Genomic DNA, 16,866 nt, shown 5'->3' with positions numbered 1-16,866 from the left:
ACTGAACCGGCAACCCTGAGGGCTTGCACTCCAAATAAATGAGCTATCTGCCTCAGGAAGCTCAGTGGCAGTTCATTGTCTTCAATCTATTTGTGGAGGGCGCAGCTCACTGGCCCATGTGAGAATCATTTATCAGATAGTACTACTGAGGCCTGGATAGAGTTAGGGACATGAGGAAACGATTAAATACTGGTTAAGAATTCAGGCAATGGTGGCCTAAATTTTTAGGCAGAACTCGCTGGACTATGAGCATGAGAGGAGACATTAAAGCAGCCAATCAAAAGGGACATATACTTTAAACTATCAGGTATATATAGATTCCCAAATCTGTATTTCCAGATTTTTCATCTGAGCTTCAGATATATATTCAATCAATTACTGGATATATATGAGGTCTGACAATTAAGTTTGTGAACTCATCCTAGAATAAGTGCTACACACCTCATTGCTGAATATCACTACAGTCACCTTCAAAGTACTCCCCCCTTCAAAACAATTTTGGAGCTCTTTCTGGAATGGCCATCAGAGCTCTCATTGTATTACTCTTGATGTCCTGGATGTCATCAAAATGTCTTCCTTTCAATATTTCCTTTATCTTTGGGTAAAGAAAGAAGTAACTGGAGGCCACATCAGGTGAGTAGGGCGGGTGTGCCAATACAGTTATTTGTTTACTGGCTAAAAACCTCCTCACAGACAGTGCCGTGTGAGCTGTTGCATTGTTGTGATGCAAGAGACGTGAATTGTTGGCGTGAATTGTTCAGGTCGTTTTTGTCTAACTTTTTCATGCAGACATTTCAGCATTTCCAAGTAGTAAACTTGGTTAACTGTCCAGTTGGTACAAATTCATGAATAATCCCTCTAATGTCAAAAAAGGTTAGCAACGTCATTGCAACAAGTTCACAAACTTGTCAGACCTCGTAGCCACTTGAATATTTGTCATATACCTTAAACTCATTGTTTCCAAAATGGAACTAATATTTTCCTTACTCTCCTGCCACCGACTCTTCCCCCAAATTCCCGTCCCATGTCAACACCTCCCCAATCATACCCCTTCTCTGCCTCCTTTCCCAGTATTCCCCATCTCAGTAAATCATACCACACTGTTCAAATCTTGAAATCTTTCTGATCCAGTTACCTTGTCTTGTTCATACTATTTCCTAAATATCTCTAGAATTTATACATTTTCCAAATTCCTCATTCCTGGCCACTGTCTTCTCTTACTTGGACTACTACAATGGACTTATAGACATTCTCCCCATATCTGGTGTTGACTACTTCCATTTATTCTCCAACCAGCAACCAAAGTTGATCTAAAATCTAAATCTAACCACATTATTTCTCTGCTTGAAACCATTTAATTGATATTTTTAGCCTTCAGGATAATGTTTAAATGCCTTAGCATGGAATTCATTAATAGACAGTCTCTACTTTCATGAGGCTTAATTTTTAGAGTCATAACATATGTGGAGCTTACAGTATAGTGCCACAGAAGGCCATATGGGATTTGGCTCTTGCTCCTGCTCCAGCCTCTTATCTTGCCATTCCCTCCTCTGCCCTATCTTGCCATCTCCTCACTGAATCTTTAAACTCTACAGTCCAGACAAGCAGAGCTACCTGCAGTTTATACATCTTTCTCCTCTTTCATTCATTCATTCCCTTGGACAGCCTATTTTCTTTCTATCTGGAATACCTGTCACAACTTCTTCATTAAGTAAAATTCTATTCATGTTTCAAAGCTCATTTCAGATGTGATATCTTGCAGGAAGCCCTCCTTGATTACCCTTATCCTCTAAGCTTGTGTTAGGTATCACTATAATCTTATGGAATTTATGTGCATTGTTCTACTGTATTATAATTGTTTACTGCTTTGTTTCCCCATTTTTTTGTGTGAGAAGCCATTTCATGAAGTTTCCAGAGTATAAGTAGAGGGCCACATTAAGTTGCTCATGTTTACTGTCTATCACTTTCTTTGTTGCCAGCTAGTACTTGACCTTATATTACTCAAGGTATTTAACCCAATTGTAACTTGTGTCCCTTTGTTCAGTGTCTTTTATTTTTAGCTATTCCCACAGGCACTGTTCTTAAAAGTACAAGGGACAGACCAATAAAAAGCTGTGTGAGAGTTTCATGACTGAAAATAGCACTCCTTCATCTCTGACTTTCTGAGCAAGCTTGAAGGGACCCAGTTATTCTCTAGTTTGGACTTTCAGATAGGCACACAGTGAATTTCTGTACTCAAAAAACTAAACAAAGCAGACTTTGCCATTTCAATTACAGTGTCAAACCCTCTGGTTTATGCAGGGTTCCAGGTATGTTTTAGTATTTCTTGAGTAATATTCTACATGACTTCCTAAAATTGGGACAATAGTTATGTTTGAACGATATACTCACTCAAACTTCCACATAAAGCCTCACACTACCTTATATTTCAGTTTGTCCCATCTAGTTTAAATGAGAGCAACCAATTTTATGTCTGCCATCAGAAGTACATATTTTTGTGTTCAGAAAAGTTGAATTTCTAGGGACCAGTTACTCAAGCCAATGTATTCAGAAAATGCTGGCAAATATTTGATGGTTCTAGAGTGGAGGTACTATGTAATTTTGTATATTAGTGGTTATTTAACTTTGTCACACAGGAGAGGCACATGATTTTGCCTGCAGGGAGGATAGATAGTCACACTCAGCAGAAACTCATTACTTTAGTTCCTATAGGACACTGACTTTTTTGCTTATTACTTATTAAGTAGTAAGTAACACATGCATGTAGACACACACGTACAAACACACATGTGGATATCAGAAAAGCTAGAAGGACCCATTTTATAGTGAAACACAACCACAAGGTTGTGTTGGGATTGCTTACTAGTGTGCATAAATACTTAAAATTCATCATTAAGCTATGCACTGTACACTAGCACGAGATGAAATTAAATAACTTGTACTGGAAGAATGTTAGGCAGTGATAGTTCAGCCCTGATGTGCCTCCAGGGCAAGGAAACACTAGGGGTTGCTGAGAAGCAGGACAAACCTTAGGACTATAATGGAGACATTGATTGCCATAGTTTACTTATTCTTACCCAACTTTTCTCTCCTCTTCACAAAACCCATTTTGCCCCAATTCTTGGAAATCACAAGTGGTTCCACAGTATAATGATGAAAACATGAGCATGGAGAATGTCATTAAACGCAGTTTTAGTTTTTTGCAAGGGAATATTCTAGAATATCTGACTGAGAACATTGTCAAGGGCTCCTAATAACATCTTATCAGAAGTTTTATTAACTTAAAGCCTTAGGTGTGATACTGAAGAGAAATTTTGGAAAATCCCTGGCATTTTCATCTCTCTTTATACAAAAACAGTTTTGTACCTCAAACTCAGGTTATCACTTAAAGTTGAACCTTAGTTCAGGAAAAATGATTTTTTTTTAGCAAAAACCTAGTAGATTCCTGAGGAAAGAACACCAAACATTCTTTCTCTGTTAATGGAACCATATTGGACTTATTTAGAAGAAAATAGTCAACTATTTTGATTATGTCTGTACATGTGTAATCCAAGAAAAGCCACTATGTAGCAGGATTGGTCATTCACAGGGTGTAACTAAAGATCCAACCACATACCAAAAGGTTATTTGAAGGGTAGTCAGTTTTGGCAGCCATTCAACTGGCAGATGTCATTTCAGGGACAGCTGTTCATGATGCAGTCTGTGAAGTCTTAGCTTAGGATTTTTGCTTAGCTTAGGATTTTGCTTTTCGAGGAGCTCCTCAAGTGATGAGATTTATTTTATTTTTTAAAGTGTATTGGGGGAGACAATTGTTAGTAAAATAACATAGGTTTCAAATGTACAATTCTGTAATACATTATCTGTATATCATGTTGTGTGTTCACCACCCATTGTGCGCTCACTCCCCAGATTCTGTTTGCCTTCCATCACCATATATTTGATCCTTATTACCTTCATCTATAACCCCCTTCCCCTCTGGTAACCACTGAACTAGTGTCTGTGTCTCTGAGTTTTTGTTTCTTCATTTGTTTGTCTTGTTCCTTTGTTGTTTTCAGTTTTATATACCACATATCAGAGAAATCATATGGTTCTCAACTTTTTCTGTCTGACTTATTTTGCTTAGCACAATAATCTCAAGACCCAACCATGTTGTCGCAAATGGCACTATTTCGTCTCTTCTTATGGCAGAATAGTATTCTGTAGCGGGCCAGCCGCCACGAGTCGAACGGTTCCTGAAAAGGGGAGTGGGAATGAAAAAAAGACACTCACACATATGATGATGGCGATCGTGGACTTCAGTGATCCTGAAGACGCTGAGTTTATTCTGTCCCCAGAATTTATACCTTCTGTGGACGTGCAGTTTAACAAGCACAAAAATGCATTACCTAGTTAACAGTGAATCTTTAACTTTAACACAGGAGACACAAAATTTACTGAAACTCCCAAATGTAATTATCTTATCAATTGCCCTGCTAGGCATCAGCCTTCTGTTCTGGGAACTGGCCACTCCCACCACATTCCTGAGCAGCTTGCAAGCACTCTCCAGGTGCAGGCAGAGACAATTGCCTCAGGGGGAGGAAACAGGTTAAGCATAAACCAAGCCATTCTGTTAAGGCTTTAAAGTTAACTGCAACCATGGCTCCCCACATCTCCCCCTTTTTTATTTTATAGGAACAAAATCCATCCAGCCAGGATGGCGAGGTGACGGTGCCTGTCTTAGGTGTTTTAGGACGCCTGCCTCAACTTACCCGTCATTGGTACTCATATTTTATCATACAAGCCCTGTCTTAGGTGTTGAAGCGTCTCCCAAATATTTACCCGTCGTTGACTAACCCGTCCCTCATAAATGCACAGGAGAGAGAAGCTTATTGCTTGCCTTAAGCTCAAGCTGATGGATGTCAGCTTGTAAGTCTAACATTTTGCTGATGAAACATCTAATGAGGATGGGGAGTAGGCACAGAACCAAACACACAGATGCCCAATGTAAGAAATATTATAACAGAATGAGTAATATAAGGCATAGAGGGCAAAACATTCCTGAGAACATCAACGAACTCAGAAGCAGCCTGAGCTGCATCAAATTTCAAAGGTTCAGCTTCTCTCATACTTTGAATTTCATCATGAAGCAAGCTTTCTTTTATACACACAGAAACAAGATTACATAGAGCAGCTGAGGCAGCAAGTACAGATTAGTTATGTTTTCTCAAAGTTTGGCCCTGACTGTCTTTATCTCTTTGGTAATTTCTCATCCCCAGAACAGCAGGTGTCTGTTTGTTTTTTATGCTTATCGGAGTTTCCCTCAGCCATCCTCCCAAACTCTGCTTGAAGTTACATTTTCTTAACCCTTAATGTTCCAGCTCCCTACATATCCCCCTTTTTTTATTTATTTATTTTATTTTATTTTATTTATTTTTTTTTTTTTGAGATCGTGTCTGGCTTAGGTGGTCAGTACAGACATTTTTACTTACCCGTCATTGGATATCGATCATCAAAGCGATCGACTCCTGTCTTAGGTTGTAAAAACGCTTACTGATCATTACCCGTCATTGGCTACCGATCTCCTTTGAGGAAAGCCAGAGACAGCAGTGGCTTTTCCCAGGCAGGGGGAAGGGGAGGCAAGGCTCCTTTTTGGATCTTCTAAGGCAGCTCATTGGGGGTCCCCACTCGGTTTTGCCTGGCTTAGGTTGTATCTCCCGTGAGATATCTTACCCGTCTTTGCCTGCAAACCATCTTTTGGGGACCAGACAGAGAGACATGAGGTGTAAAACATAGAGATAAGCAAAGTTCTAAAGAGCCACAGTCTCACTGACTTTTCTTTCAAGAAAAGACATGGGGGGACAGTCGGCTAGGCTGTTGTGTGACTACATCTCCCCCTTTTTTGTTTTTGAAGCATGAGAAACACAGAACGTGTAGTTATTTCATTTACAGCCCGTCGGAGGGCTATTTGTCCACATCTGAGGACTATGTAAAACAAACAGAACAATAAACAGAATAGCAATATCCCCAGCAAAACCTCTACCCAAAGTCGTTATCCATTTAACAGGGTTTAAAGAGGAAAGTCCTTCTGCAGCTGCGGAAAGTGAGAGCTCTTCCACACCCTAGGGGCGTGGATGGGTATCTATAGATGTCTTCTATTCTGTGGGCTGTCGTTTATGGTATGGTTTAACACCGACCAGGAATTTACAAAGGTTTTTCTTCCGGACCTGGAGAAATAAAAGCAAAGCCTCTTCCCCATGTTATCTCGCGGGGAGAAGTAGGATCAGCTTCCCCACGTAATATTTTAAACAAAGGTTGTAATTTACCAGTTGTCAACCGCAACTGAGGTCTAATCCAGTTAATGTTTTCCAGTAGCTTTTGGAAATAATTTAATGTTTTTAAACAATCTCGCCGGATTTGTATTTTTTGAGGCACAATGGCCTGAGGCATTAAACAATATCCCAGATAAGAGTAAGGAGGCACTTGTTGAATTTTTTCTGGGGCTATAACCAGCCCATGATTGTGGAGCTTTTTTTGTAAATGAGCAAAAGCAGCACGCAACTTTGGTTTACAAGAGTGGGCAAGAAGTATGTCATCCATGTAATGGATGATGTAAATATCTGAAAATGCCCTTTGGGTAGGTTTTATTTCAGCTGATACAAATTTTTGACATCATGTAGGGCTATTAGCCATTCTCTGAGGTAGCACTAGCCAATGCTATCTCTTAAAAGGTTTTTGTAAATTAACAGAAGGAACACTGAAAGCAAACCTAGGGCAGTCATTAGGATTTAAAGGTATAGTATAAAAACAATCTTTTAAGTCCAAAACAATTTTACATGTGTTTTTTGGTATGGCTGCAGGACAGGGCAAGCCTGGCTGTAAGGCTCCCATTAATTTCATGGTTTTATTAACTTTTTGTAAATCTTGTAGTAATCTCCACTTACCATATATTTTTTTTTTGAATAACAAAAATGGGAGAATTCCAGTGGAATTGGGGCAATGTGTCCCTTTTTAAGTTGCTCCTGTACTAGCAGCTTGTAAAATCTTTTGTAGGGGGGACCTTTGATCTTTTACACCTGATAATTGTCTGATTGTCACAGGGGCTACAACAGGGGCCTCAGGCTGTGGATCCAGCCCTGCAACTTTACTTGGAGGAGAGCTTCATTGTAACCTAGGTTTTATTTTGATTGAGATTTTAATAAAAGCCCCATCTGTTGAGCCTGGACTAATTGCATTTGAACAGAGAGGGAAGTGAGTGCAGCTTGTAATCTTTGCACCTCTGCTTCCAAGGGGGATCTTTACCCCGAGGATTTCATTGATCGCTAAAAGGAATCTGGGGACTCCGAGGACAATTTCCTCCATCCACAGCAACTTTAAGTTCTATCAACTGTCCCTGAATCTTTTTTAGCTGATCTGCAAAAGAGAGTGCAGTGCCTGCAGGCTGCTCGTCTCCTTGAGCCATAGTCACTAAAAGAGGGTTTTTGTCCCTATCATATTTGGCTACTTCATCCTCTAATTTTTTCTGATCCTGAGGGTTTAAATCTTCCCAGTGCTCAACCAGAGATTCCTGACAAACAGGCTCTTTACTAACCTTAAAAAATCCTTCTGTGTGTTTCGCTCCCTCCCCCTTCTCTCTCTCTGCCGGAGAAGCGGCAGAAGCGGCAGATGGGAGAATTTCCTCGTTCTCAGCTTCTTTCACTTTCTCTAGCTTGCAGCCCTTTTGTTTAAGTCCATGGGCAGCATAATAATCTTGTAACTGTTTTTCCACTTTTCTTTTGCAATTTTTATAAAACTTGTCTAGCTGTTCTCTGCTCACCCGACTGTCACGGGCGGTAAGCAACTTCTTAAGTCCTCTAACACACAGGTCCTTGCTGCTTGAGTGACCCATCCTTTTCCCTGACTCGGTCCCTCTTTCAAACAAAGAAACAATCAGGTGCCCGTCTGGCCGTGCCCCTTGCGGGACTAAACCTGTCTTGGCTAGAGGCGCTCCGGTATAAATCCCCGGACAGGTGGGCCGTAAAGCCCAGTCGCCGTTATGCCGTATGACAGAACCGGAACCGCAGGTTAGGACCCAATCAAGCTCCGTAACACAAAGTCGTGGAGCTATCACTCACTCACACACTCATTCGACCGAGGGGACAGTGCCTTACTCACCGTGCATCCACTGATTAGCTCTTATACGAGCTGGGGCCCTTGCCACGCGGTGTTCCTCACTATTACCCCTATATTCAGGTCCCTGTTCGGGCGCCACTTGTGGCAGGCCAGCCGCCACGAGTCAAACGGTTCCTGACAAGGGGAGTGGGAATGAAAAAAGACACTCACACAATTTGATGATGGCGATCGTGGACTTCAGTGATCCTGAAGACGCTGAGTTTATTCTGTCCCCAGAATTTATACCTTCTGTGGACGTGCAGTTTAACAAGCACAAAAATGCATTACCTAGTTAACAGTGAATCTTTAACTTTAACACAGGAGACACAAAATTTACTGAAACTCCAAAATGTAATTATCTTATCAATTGCCCTGATAGGCATCAGCCTTCTGTTCTGAGAACTGACCACTCCCACCACATTCCTGAGCAGCTTGCAAGCACTCTCCAGGTGCAGGCAGAGACAATTGCCTCAGGGGGAGGAAACAGGTTAAGCATAAACCAAGCCATTCTGTTAAGGCTTTAAAGTTAACTGCATCCATGGCTCCCCACAGTATTCCATTGTGCATATATACCACAACTTCTTTATCCAATCATCTATCAAAGGACATTTTGGTTGTTTCCATGTCTTGGCCACTGTAAATAAGGCTGCAATGAATATTGGGGCATTTATCTTTACAGATAAATGTTTTAAGTTTTTTGGGTACTCAGGAGAGGGATTGATGAGTCATATGGTAATTCTATTTTTAATTCTTTGAGGAATCTCCACATTGCCTTCCATAGTGGCTGCACCAATCTGCATTCCCACCATCAGCGTTTGAAGCTTTTTCTCCACAGCTTCTCCAACACTTTTATTTGTCTTGTTCATGATAGCCATTCTAACTGGTGTGAGGTGATATCTCATTGTGATTTTTATTTGCATTTCTCTGATGATTAGTGATGTTGAGCATCTTTTCATATGTCTATTGGCCATCTGTATGTCCTCTTTGGAGAAATGTCTATTCAAGTCCTCTGCCCATTTTTTAATTGGATTTTTTGTTTTTTTGTTGTTGGATTGTATGAGTTCCGTATATATGTTGGATATTAGCCCTTTATCGGAGGCGTTGTTTGAAAGTGATGAGATTTGAGGAGCTTCTTCTAGTTGGTACCTTTTCAGGTAGTTATGTGAGGCATGACTGAGAGAATATGAATATAACATTCATATACGACTTATAGTATGATATAAGGTTTATTTGTACATACAATATAGCAATCATTAAATACATGGTTTGAGAATGATATTTGTGCGGTATGATTTTATCCACCAGTCAAATACAATTTGATTTGAAGGACAACCTTTGCCATTGGTATAAACCTAGTGCCAATTGGCTCTTTTGTGGAATAGGGGCAGGGAGGGTCCTTCACACCATGTGACCTGACGCATATAGAGTGCTTAAATCACAGTGGATTATTTAGTGATAGTCACCTTTTTACAACCTGACTTGTTTTGACTTCAGTACAAAGAAGGCAGAAGCAGATTGTGACATTATGAAAGTAGCTTAGGGGAGGCATCAGAACATGGCAAAAGGACTACATGAACACAGATAATAACAAAGATATAATTGTAACAAAAACAATGGAAACAGAACTAGTTACCATTTACTGAACATTTACTATATACTGGAAGGCACTAAAACCACCTACCTTCTATACGTGTTTCAGTATTTCACTTAAACCTAACAATAGCTATGAAAATAGATACGATCCTCATTTTACAGAGAAAGAAACTAAGGCTTAGTTAAGTTAACTATGCCAAATCACACAGCTATTAAGTGGTGGAACTAGCTCTAGAACCCAAGACTGACACCGAAACCCGTGATTTTTCCACTAGACTACTGAAGTTTTAAGAATACTCTATAATCTTTAGATGCATTTAGTCCTAAACTTTTTCCCCTTGGAATCTACAATAGGAAGGATCACTTATCAGCTGCACAATAGATTGATGAAGAAGCATCTGTAGAAAGAAATATAATAATTCAAATAAACTAAAATCCCTTTTAGTCACCAATTTTTCTCAAACCTATCCTCAACCAAATGTTTCTGTAGGTCCCTCTAATTCATTTTCCCCTCTCTGTGCCCACTTCTGTGTAGGTCTGCTCATCCATACTACTGAAGTAACTTCTTAAATGGCCTCTCTACCTCCAATATCTGCTCGTATTCCACCCACTACATATATTACCTAATGATGTTTTCAAAACAGATCTGGTCAAGTCTTTCTCATGCTCAAAACTCTTTAATGGATTCCCATTGCCAAAGGAATATGAGAATATCAATTATTAGGTCTCTGATTAGCTTTTCCAGGCTTATATACTATACTTTCAGCCATAGCAAACTTCTGTCATTTTTAAACACAGCGTTCTCCCTTGGGCATTGAAATTCATTCCCATCTCAATTGCAACTGAATTAATTCAACTCTTTTCCTACATGTAGGCCTTATTCAGGCCATATTTTCCTGCATGTAAGCTGCTAAGTATTGTAAAAGAAGATTTCACAACTATGTTGATTTATACTTCTACATATTTATGGCTTTCGGGCTCTCTTTGACCTTCCATTCTGTCTGATAGTTTGATGTTTTCCTAAACTGCTCTCTCCTCTATTTTCCACAAGAGATTGTTGGAACATCCATGAGGCTCCTCCTGTCTTTTATTTCATTACTTCTTTCACTTTCAGTACTTGACCTCCCTACTACTCCAGAAAATATAAATCATCATGTTAGAACTCTTTAACTTTGTGTCCCTTCCTCCTACAAGCATGCATTAATGTGACCCATCATTAACCCTTTCTCTACTGCCTTGGTGGAAAGGTATCCTCATTATGCCTAAGACAAGTCCTACTACCTATGCTTTGGATTTCATTTCCTTCCATTTGCTCTAGTGTCAAAATATTGTCTTAGTTTTGTTTTATTTTTAACATCTCACTCTCCTTTTCTACTGACGCTTCTTCCTCATCCTATAAACATGTTCAAGTTTTTTCCCCCCCACTACACTATCTCTTCTTTGGCTATTGTTTTCTATCACAATTCAACCTCTTGAAAAATGTAGCAATTACTTGTTATACCATTCATTAATAAGGAAAGGTCCCCTATAAAAAGGAGTTAGAGATTCAGGAACTAATGTGTGTGGATAATGGGTTTATGTTGAGGGAAATAATAAAAACAGGCATTAGGTAGGTGTAGAGGAAGGAGTAAAGGAAAACAGTAAAAGTGGAAGGGCAACAAAAAAACAGCTGGAGTAAACTAGTGGTTACTGAAGGAAAAATACAATGTGGGGTTGCTACGTAAAACATCTGCAGTGCAGGAAAGAAAGAGGGACACACACAAGAAGATAAATATAAAGGTTTCCTGAAGGTGTCATCCAAGACACAGAAGTAGGAGGAACAGACAAATGGGTAATAGAAATTAAGATTGATTAGAGAGAATTAAGGTCTATTTGCTTTTTGCTCTCCTTTGAATTTTAACTCTTTTCTGTATCTGAACCTATACTTTTCTTCTGCCTCTGAAGAAGAAGCTCCCACCTGCCTTCCTGCCAGAGTTAAGTACTGCATATGGATGATTAGCTGATTCCACCTCTTCTTGATGTTTCAAGGATATTACTTAAGTAGTTATCCTTATTTCCCATGCTACTAATTTTACCTTATATTTTCAATCTCTTTCCTCCTTCCCTTCCCTTCCACACTCCTACTTCCTTCCCTATCGTTCTCCCTCCCTCTCTCTCTTTCTTTCCTTCTCAAACACACACACACACACACACACACACACACACACACACACACCATCTTGCTGTGGATGAAACTACTTTCCTTTTGCCTACAATAATATAGAGAATTCTCTAGTTCTAAGAATATTTGTCCTTTAACCCTGATAAATTCATGAGCTATCCAATTTTTTATTTTCCTTTTATCACCAAACTTCACTAAAAAGTAGTCTACAGTTGCTGCCTCTACTTTCTCCCTGGTAACCATCTAGCTTCTGCACCTTCCAGTCTACTGAAATATCATATATGAAAGTTTCTGATGACTTCCTAATTATCAAATCTAATGCTTCTTAGAACGCATCCTCCTGTGTATATCAGAAACATTTGACATTAGTAATGACCCTCTTCCTTTAAATTCTCGCTTTGGCTTCAGTAATACATTACTTTCTGCATTCTTCTTCTAACTCCTTTACAATGCCTTTTAACTTGCTTCTTTCTCTTTTTAACCCATAAATGTGGGCATTTTCCATGGATACTCCTGATCTTTTCTTTGACTTTGAGTACAGAGATTTCACTTACATCTACATTTTTTAACAATCCTATCTATGTGTTAGACTTTCAATTTTTATCTGTATCTCCAACCTCTATGACCTGCATATCTATACATTTGATGAACAATTTGATTTGGATAGATTTTAAGTGTGTTATGTTCAATTATATCCAAAGCTGAACTCATTTCACTTTGACCAAAGCCAGCAGGTACACTTGTTTTCTTTTATTTCTTTTTTCTTTTCTCTTTCCTTTTGTTTTATTTTCTATTTTCTTTCCCTTTCCCTTTTCCTTCCCCATCCCCCTTCCCTTTTTCTTTTCTTTCATGAACAGCATTTCTCTCTTTCCAGTCACCAAAATGAAACGTTTGGATGTATCCTTGATTCATTCATTTACTTTTTGATGATGATTTGAAAGTGTACTATGTTACTCCTCCTTTTCATTATTATTATTAGTTTCAGGTGTACAAAACAATGTACTAGTTAGACATTTATTATTTTTACCCCTCACAAGGTGATAAGCCCCTTTTCCCAATCTACTGCCCCTTTGACATCGCATACAACCGTTACAGTTCCAGTATCATTATTCCTAATGCTGTACTCCTCTTCTTGTGAATATATATAATATACATATATATATATACATATATACATTATACATTTTATATATCTATATATAATAGTTGACATTCATCATTATTCAGCTTCAGCTTCAGGTGTACAGTGCAGTGATCACACATATACACCATCCCTGAAGTGATCTCCCTAATAAGACAAGTGTCCATTGGATACCCTACAAAATCTTTACAACATTATTGATTATATTCCCCAAACTGACTTTCATATCCCTGTGGCAATCTTGGAGTTACACCTCACCTTCTCCTTCATCCCCACCCCTCTCCCATTTGGCAACACTTAGTTTTTCCTCTAGATCTCTGAGACTGTTTATGATTAGTTCATTTATTTATTTTTTTACATTCCACATATAAGTAAGACCATATGGTATTTGTTTTTCTCTGTCTGACTTATTTCACTTAGCATAATGTTGTCTAGGTCCATCCATATTGTTGCAAATGTTAAGATTTCCTTCTTCTTTATGGCTGCATAATACTCCATTGTACAAATGTACCATAGTTTCTTAATCCAGTCATCTTCCAATGGGCATATCAGTTGTTTCCATGTCTTGGCTATTGTGTATAGTGGTGCAATAAAAATAGGGGTGTATAAATTTTTTCGAATTAGAGTTTTGGATTTCTCTGGATGGATACCTAGCAGTGGAATTGCTGGGTCATAAGGTAGTTCCATTTTCAGTTTTTTGAGATAGCTGCACACTGATTTCCATAGTGGCTGCAACAATCTGCAATCCCACCAACAGTGCACAAGGATTCCCTTTCCTCCACATCCTTGCCAGCACTTGTTGTTTGTTGATTCATTGATGATAGCAATTTTGACTGGGGTGAGGTTTGTCTCATTGTGGTTTTTATTTGCATTTCGCTAATGGTTAGTGAGGTTGAGCATTTTTTCATATGTCTGTTTGCCATCTGTATGTCCTCTTTAGAAAAATGTCTCTTCATGTCTTTTGCCCATTTAAAAAAAATTTTTTCAGTTGAGTAAGTTTTCCAAAAATTTTGGAACCCCTTATCCGATATGTCATTACAAATATCTTTTCCCATTCAGTAGGATCCCTTTTTGTTTTATTGATGGTTCCCTTAGCTGTGAAAAAAATTTTTTTTTAGTTTGATGTAATCCCATATGTTTATTTTTCTATTACTTCCCTTGCCCGAGGGGATATATCAGTATAAATATTATTCTGGGTAATGTCTGTTAACTTCTTCCTATATTTTCTTCTAAGAGTTTTATGGTTTCAGATCTTACATTTAAGTCTTTAATCCATTTTGAATTTATTCTTGTATATGGTGTAAGAATGTGGTCCAGCTTCATTTTTCTGCATGTATCTGTCCAGGTTTCCCAGTACCATTTATTGAATAGACTGTCTTTACCCCACCGTAAATTCTTGCTTCCATTGTCGTAAATTAAACGACCATATAGGCATGGATTTTTTTCTGGACTCTCTATTCTGTTCCATTGATCTATGTGCTTGTTTTTATGCCAGTACCATGCTGTTTTGATTACTGTAGCCTTGTAGTATAATTTGATGTCATGTATCATGATACCTCCCACTTCGTTCTTATTTCTCATGATTGCCAAGGGTATCCAGTGTCTTTTATGGTTCCATATAAATTTTAGGATTATATGTTCTATTTCTGTGAAAGTGTCTCTGGTAGTTTGATTGAAATTGCGTTGGATCTGTATATTACCTTAGGCAGTATGGATATTTTAAGGATATTCATTCTTCCTATCCATGAGCATGGTTTGTGTTTCCTTCTATTTGTGTCTTCTTTAATTTCTCTCATCAGTGTCTTTTAATTTTCTGACTACAGGTCTTTTACTTGTTTTGGTAAATTTATTCCTAGGTATTTTATAGTCTTTGAAGCAATAGTAAATGGGACTGTTTTCTTAATTTCTCCTCTTAATTTATCTGTCTATTGGTATAGACAAATGCAACTGATTTCTGAATATTAATTATGTATTCTGCTAATTTATAAATTCATTTATCAATTCTAATTGTTTTTGGGTGGAGTCCTTGGGTTCTCTCTATATAGTATCATGTCATCTGCATATAATGACAATTTTACTTCTAGCTTCTCAATTTGGATGCTTACTATTTCTTTACCTTGATTGTTTTGGCTAGGACTTCCAGAGCTATGTTGAATAGAAGTGTAGAAAGTGGGAAACTTTGCCTTGCTCCTGATCTTAAGGGGAATGGTTTTAGCTTTCCCCCATTGAGTATGATGTTAGCTGTGAGTTTATCATATATGGCTTTTAGTATGTTGAGATATGGTCCCTCTATTCCCACTTTCTTAAGAGTTTTTTCATCAATGGCCACTGGATTTTGTCAAGTTCTTTTTCTGCCTCTATTGATAAGATCATAGCATTTTTATTTTTCATTTTGTTAATGTGGTGTATCACATTAATTGATTTGCAGATGTTGAACCAAACTTGCATACCAGGAATGAATCCCACTTGATCATGGTGTATGAGCTTTTTAATGTATTGCTGAATTCTGTTTGCTAATGTTTTGTTGAGGATTTTTGCATTTATGTTCATTAAGGATATCAGCCTGTGGTTTTATTTTTTTGTAATGTCTATGTCTGATTTAGGGATCAGGGTGATGGTGGCCTCATAAAAAGTGTTTAGGAGGCTTAACTTCTTCTGAATTTTATAGGATAATTTGAGGAGAATAGATGATAATTTCTTTTTGAATGTTTTGTAAAATTTTGTCATTTAAGTCACATATTTCTGTACCTTTAAGTGCCTTTTCTTGAGATTTTTCACTTTCTTTCTGAGCTATCTTGTTGCCTTGGTTATTCATGGCGATTACTGGTTCACTATTTCTCTTCCTAGACATCTACAGGAGTGACTTCTTCAACAAGTTGATAGGAAGAGGTCTTTCTTTTCCAGTACTTGTTGGTAGAATGTTTTACTTTTTCTCCGACTGCAGGCTTTGTTTCTCTCTCACAAGGTAGTGCTATGTTTTCTCTGCACTATTCCAACTTCTCACACAATGGGGGGATTCCCTGGGAGACGGGCTTCTCCTCTGTTCATAGTTCGTCTAGGTCACAGGGCGCAGTGTCCCAGTGGGTATGCGGAGAGCTTTTGATGTTCCAAAGCTCTTCCAGCTCCTGATTCAGAGCCCGTATGTTTCAGCAGTTCTGTTTACTCCTGCAGGGATCCGCCCAGATAGGTGGGGTCAGGGGCGGGGTAAGTTGTGAGAGGTGGCCCAGAGCAATGGCGGCAACCACCACCACAGCCGGTCCTGCTTCCACGGCTCCCTCCCCTTTGCCGGAACTAGTTGGGCTGTGAATTTGTGTGTGCAGCCCACAGTTCTCAAAACACCAAATTTTCTGTTGTTTTGATCTGACACTGCTACTGTTTCACTTCTAGCACCGGGCAGGTGAGGGCGGGGCGAGGTCTGGGAGGGGTGGGAGGGGGCGGCTAGTCTCAGTGCCTAAGGCTCCGTTCTCTGCTCGGCAGTGAGGGCTTAAACCACCGTTTTCAGCCTTTTTCCCTCAGTCTTTTCTCCGAGGTCTCTCCCGTGAGCGTTGGGTTCAGCCATGGTATATGCTGTCCCCTCAGTCCTGTGGGCCACAAGCGGAGCCCTAGCAGTCCAGGTTCTTCCCTCACTCGCAGCTGCGGCAGTTTCGGGAAGCAGCGAGTTCGGAGCACTGAGCTAGGTCTGCGTCCTGCGCCCGCGCGGCTCCGTCTCCGCGCACTTCTCCCTTTCCTCCTCCCCCCACTTGCGCGAATCTCCCACCTGCAGGTGATTTCAGTCGGTAGTGGGCCTCTTCGTGTTGCTTGTCTGCTGTGCAGGGAGTCCTTTGTTGAGTTTTTGTTGCTCGAT

The sequence above is a fragment of the Rhinolophus sinicus genome, chromosome 18 (genome assembly GCF_057876585.1).
Source record: "Rhinolophus sinicus isolate RSI-liver-muscle chromosome 18, RSI-T2T, whole genome shotgun sequence".
Taxonomy (NCBI): domain Eukaryota; kingdom Metazoa; phylum Chordata; class Mammalia; order Chiroptera; family Rhinolophidae; genus Rhinolophus; species Rhinolophus sinicus.
The sequence above is the reverse complement of the archived record's forward strand: the minus strand, read 5'-3'. Positions refer to the sequence as shown.